Genomic DNA, 6,000 nt, shown 5'->3' with positions numbered 1-6,000 from the left:
TTTCAGCATATTCAAACTGATAGGCCGTTTCTTTTGCTATTAATTTTTGTTTGATAAATATTAATATTCCACCCCCTCTTTTTGTTTTCTGCCATGATCTATTTTGTTGGAAGCCTGGAATTTGGAAAGCAGTCGATTCGTCATTAGTTATGGATACTTCTGTAAAAATCAATATATCCATAATATCAGTGTAATTCCTCAGATAAGCCTGTAACAATAACCAATGTTTTCGGATGCTTCTGATGTTAATATGCAAGATTCAGAGACCTCTCGCTTGTACTGTGGGTTGTTTCCATGCATCAAGCGATTCGAAAGTACAATTACTGATGTATTCTGTTGTAATTACATCTGTCTGATAGTTCACATTCATTTTTGTTAGGTTGAGATCTTCTTATTTAACTAAGTTGGAGTCTTTTGTTTCACTCTGGCAACCTATCTATATCTTCCGAGCTTTTTATTTGCATAGACTTTGAAGTCTGTGACTTTCTCAAGAATATTTTGCCGTCTTTGATCCATAAAAATTGATACTTTTTTTTCTGTTTGTTTCTTTTCTTGCTTGGTTCAAAAGATTCTGATTGAAAGTTGTTAAATACTCAGATAGAAAGATTGGCGTATTGTCTTGCGATGCATTTAAATCCTTGACTGCTGGTTTTTTCAGTCTGCTGGCTTTTATGAGATTGACTCTTGTGGCGTTGCTTGTCAGACGAACTATGACTGGTGCTGGTCGTGGCGAGCCTTGTTTTTTGTTCTTCCTGGGAAACCGATTTATGGTTTGAATATCATTATTCTCTAGTGGGGGGGGGGGTAAATTGCATGGCCTAACTTTAAAACTACATCTCTGAGACAACATAAAGAACACCGTTTATGACAAGGTCTTCTTTATGTTGTTGTTCGTTTAAAACTTCGTATTGTAGTTTCACGGAATTAAATTCTTGACGGAGTTCCGACGTGTCTTTCATCAATTTGTGCTGCCTGTCAGTTAGTGCATTAATGCTGGTTTTAATGTCTTTTACCGTTTGTAAGACTTCTTCGACTTTTGAATTATTAAATTTAACAAACTCTTCATATTTGCTAATTTTTTTGTTATTTCTTTATTCTGTTTATCAAATAGTTCTTGGACAAGATCTACCAAGCTGGCTTTTATATTTTCTAAACCTTTTTCTAGGAATAAATTTACGGAACTCAAATTATAAGACTCACCGGTATTTTTTTGTCTGTTCAGTTCATCGTCCGCTTCTGCCTCCGGCATAAGCAGTTGCATCGTGGGAAGCGGCGTTTCTTTGTCCTCTCTGTAGTATAGGCATTTCCATTCCTCTCGCTTGGCATTGGATTTGCGTTGCCATGTTGTTTCTGAAAGTCCGGAAATTGTAAAGTGAAGATTCCTAAGGCATTTCTTGCAGGTTATATGACTTTCGTCGGATGATAATCCTTTCAGGCATTTGTTGCACTTCATTTCTCACCTTTCTTCCCTTGGACAACTGTAAAGATGGCGACGTCCTTTGTTCTATGCTCATTAGTGACCACGGTGAAGTCTGCTCAATTTTCAGCACACTTAAAATTTGGGTTTCACTTGGCCGATTTCGATGAATTATATATCACTGTCTTCAGCATGACAAGGAGAATTACTTTGTGACACTTTTAAAATAACAACAGGAGTTAGAACAACATTAAAACTATAAAAATGGGACCAGCGATACAACCATGCAACCATTCGAATGCCTACACAGCTCCCTCTCCAAATAATAATAATAATAATAATAATAATAATAATAATAATAATAATAATAATAATAATAATAATAATAATAATATACCAATGAAGCAGCGTGCCAATTTCAGTCCCGTGTGTTCTGTGCTGTGGATTATACAACCCCTGTGGCAAAATACACGTCAATTTGACTATGTAATTGTATTTTGTATTGATGTATGGAAGTTTTAAGACTGCCTTGCGCATCAGCACTCATCTTAATATTATTGTATTAAAATCTGTGTGGAGGTGGAACAATGTGTTTGTTTTAAGATATATTAGAAAAAATATAATGAAGTAGAATGCAGTAATTGGTTGATATATTTGAATTTCCTTCTCAGACTACAATCATGCACTTCGCAAAACCTCTGGAAGAAAACGGGACATTCAGGAGATCATCAACATTGTTTCCCATTGTAAATATGGACAAAAAAGTTATAAATTATTTATAGAAAATTATATAATAAAACATTTCTATATTGCTGTCCTAAACACGTCAGTTAACACGTCACCCACCCAAAACACATAAACCACAGAAAACAAAAACAACAACTCATGACAAATATAGCAACGTTCAATTGGATTGTTTGATACAATAACAAATAACTGCCACTGATTTCTGGGTGCTTTATCTCAGTGCACACCATACCTCTCGTTCTAGGTGGTTTAAAATCACTGGAATGCTAAGAATTTGAACTGTTGTGCTATCTGGTCAAAAGGGGCTCTGTATTTGTGACAACAAACCTAGGCTATTAACGTGAATGTGATGCATTTTTGTGCATCGAAAAGTTTCATCTTCATGAAGCATTAATATAGTGTGTTTAATTTAAAATACATAAAATCATCAACAGATTATTTCAAAGAAAAAGTCTGCAAAAATGCGATTCCTTATGCCTTTAGTATAAGAATTCGGAATTCCATCAACGAAATTCCATCTCAAAGCTATATTCAAACTCTTAGCCAAATGCACTTCTTACCTTAAAGAAAAACTACCACCATCGCTACTGCTGGTGTTTACCAAATACCATACTCTGTAAGCCACCACATCCTTTATCAAAAACATTTCTGAAATACCCACTAAACTATAGATAAAACTCCCCCCCCCCCCCACATCAGAAAAAATGAGAAAACCAATACTCAGAAACAGTGAACGAAAATAACTCTACTGTTCTACTCTACACAAAAAAATATATCTTCATAAAACTACACGATTACCACTCCTTAGAAATGCATCTTCAAAACGAGAGACAAAAATCTCTCTACCCTCAGAGTAACACACACACTATTAAGTAAAAAGGAAACAAAAAAGAAAAAATTCAAGCATCTCAAATCTTCCTTTCTCACAATAACTGGCTGATACTAGCTTTGTAACCAAGAAGAACCACCGTTCACATTTTATTATCTTCTGATGAAAGTCAGACATTCTGTCAGAATTGTGTTGTGTGCACATCTTATATTATTATTATTAATATTATTAAGAAAATTAAGAAACACTTCCGTATCTCTGAGTTATCTATATATATATGTAAGAGTAGGTGACTGTATGTGGGCAATGCTATGGATCATAATGTATTCTGCTGCTTATAACAACAGCAATTTAGTAATACTTGCTCTCAGTTGATTAACGTATAACGTAAGTGTTATGCTTAATATCAATAAAGTATAGTTCTACCTGAATAACAAAACATTTCCATATATTACAGGTGCAGCTCTTCATTTTACTGATTTACTATCTACAGATCATCATATTCCAGGACTGTGGACTTCCAGTTCTATTCAGTGTGTTGTATGCCACTGGAAGTGGTATATTTCTTGCTCTGTTTGTGAATTTTTATGTTCAGTCATATCTTAAGGGCAAGAAAGCATTCCCAGTAACACCATGTATTGGAGATCATCATCCCAAAGAAGAGAAATACATGGCAGCGAAATCTGAAATAGTTCATCGTCATATTGTACAACAAACGATTTCAAATTCTTAATGCTTCTACAGGGTATCAAAAAGGCATTTCTAATGAGATAATATTTTATAATTATGAAGGTTTATCAGAGTGATCGAAATCAAGAGTTTCATTTAAATAAAGGACTCTTCAAAAAAAATAAAATAAAATAAATAAAGCTATTTTGTTCTGGATATATATATATATATATATATATATATATATATATATATATATATATATATATATATATATATATATATATATATATATATATATATATATATATATATATATACAGGGTGTTCGGGATAAATTTGACATATTTATAATTAATTATATTTTTCCGTAAGTTACGTGTATTAACACACACTTCTCTTCATTTAAAAGTTTGGACCCTTCTTCATTCATATACAAGATGTCAGAAAGGATGGATAGCTGGAACCCACCTGAATCATGGAAGAGAATAACTTGTATCATGATGATTCGTGCCCGCCATCAAAATAAGGATATTACGACTGCTGCCCAATGCTCCCTGAATACAGTAAAAACAATCAGGCATGAACTAGAGACTTGCAATGGTGACTACGAGGATGTAGCAAGAAGAAAGATCCCTAGCAGACGATCTGATTGCGTTCGTACAGCAGAATTCCTCGCAAATCTGCAGGAACAGGTGTTGAAGAACCCTGGCATTGGAATTCGGGCTTTGTTCGTGGAGTTGCTAACTGTAGTCAAGCCCTGGATAACAAGGGTAGCCAATGGTAGGCCGTATGTATGGCAGCAGGATTCGGCCCCTTGCCACACCTCTGGGAAAAGTCAAAAATGGTTGTCTGAAAATTTCTACGACTTCACCAGTCCAAATGTTTGGCCTCCAAACTCCCCAGACCTTAACCCCATGGATTATTTTGTATGGGGCGCAGTTGAAAAAGACACCAATCGCACTTCCAGTAATACAAAAGCCCAGTTAATGGATAAAATTAAAACAGTTTTTGCGGCCCTTCCCAGGGAGACTGTAGCATCAGCTTGTTCGAGGTTCCAAAGCAGAATTGAAGCTGTGATCGATGCTAATGGTGGTTATTTTGAGTAAATCTTGTTGATAGTATTGTAATTAACTCTGCCTGTAATGTTTTTTTGTCAATTCATTAAATTTAATAGATACAAAGAAGATTTTCTTTTTCCTTACGAAACTGTCAAATTTATCCCGAACACCCTGTATATATAAACTATGATTTGCAATGTGCAGATTAGGGTTACTAATTTAAGGTCATATTTGATAAACTTGTTCATATGTTGTATAATAATGATAATAAGGTCGCGGTTATGTCAGACAAGGCCTTTGATAAAGCATTTGACAGGATATAGATTGGAAGACTGTTGCATAAATTGAAGAATATGGAAATAAATTGTAAAATATTGGTTCAAAAGATATATTTCGGTGATTACACCACATTTTTTATTATTCAGTTATACAAAATACTGAAATAATAATTCCCGACAAGTTTCGTAAATCGTAGGATTTACATCTTCAGGGGGAAAATAGTATAACTTAAAGTTTAAACAAGAGAATTAATAAATACAAATCATAACCGTCTGGCTATTCATAAACTCAAATAACAGACTGCAGATATATAAAACGTTATTGACGTTGAACAATACTGGACGATGTCACGTGTTCTTGTTCTCGTTCATACTGTACGAGCTCAGATTGAGGTAGATTTTTTATTAGAGCTGACGACACTTGATGGAGAATTAAACCTTGATTTTTATTGATTAGGTTGGGTTTGTTTAGCATATTAGCAGCTTCTTTAAATTTTCGTATATAACTGTTGTTTTCTATGTATGACATCGTCGTTTTCTGCCAGAGTACATCGTGTCCAGTGGAAGTGGTATGGAAAGTAAGATCCGTTTTTTGTTCTCTTTTGTATTGTACGTCTTTTTGGTGTTCAGCCATGCGTATTTCTCCAAATCTTCCTGTCTGTCCTACATAGTAAATCCCGCAAGAGCAATGGATTTTGTAGACTCCTGGTATTTTAAGAGGATGATGAGATGGTTTTAGTGGATGTAGGAATCTTGATATTTTTTCTATAGGAAGGAAGGCTACTTTTATGTTGTGATTGTTCATTAATTTGGCTAGCTTATCTGTAACATTTTTGATATAAGGAAGCGAGATTGCGTTTTATATCTGCATTCTGTTATTTGAGTTTATGAATAGCCAGACGGTTATGATTTGTATTTATTAATTCTCTTGTTTAAACTTTAAGTTATACTATTTACCCCCTGAAGATGTAAATCCTACGATTTACGAAACTTGTCGGG

Source organism: Typopeltis vanoorti, chromosome 24 (assembly GCF_054136105.1).
Source record: "Typopeltis vanoorti isolate ZY-2024b chromosome 24, IOZ_Tvanoo_1.0, whole genome shotgun sequence".
Lineage (NCBI taxonomy): Eukaryota > Metazoa > Arthropoda > Arachnida > Uropygi > Thelyphonidae > Typopeltis > Typopeltis vanoorti.
The sequence above is the reverse complement of the archived record's forward strand: the minus strand, read 5'-3'. Positions refer to the sequence as shown.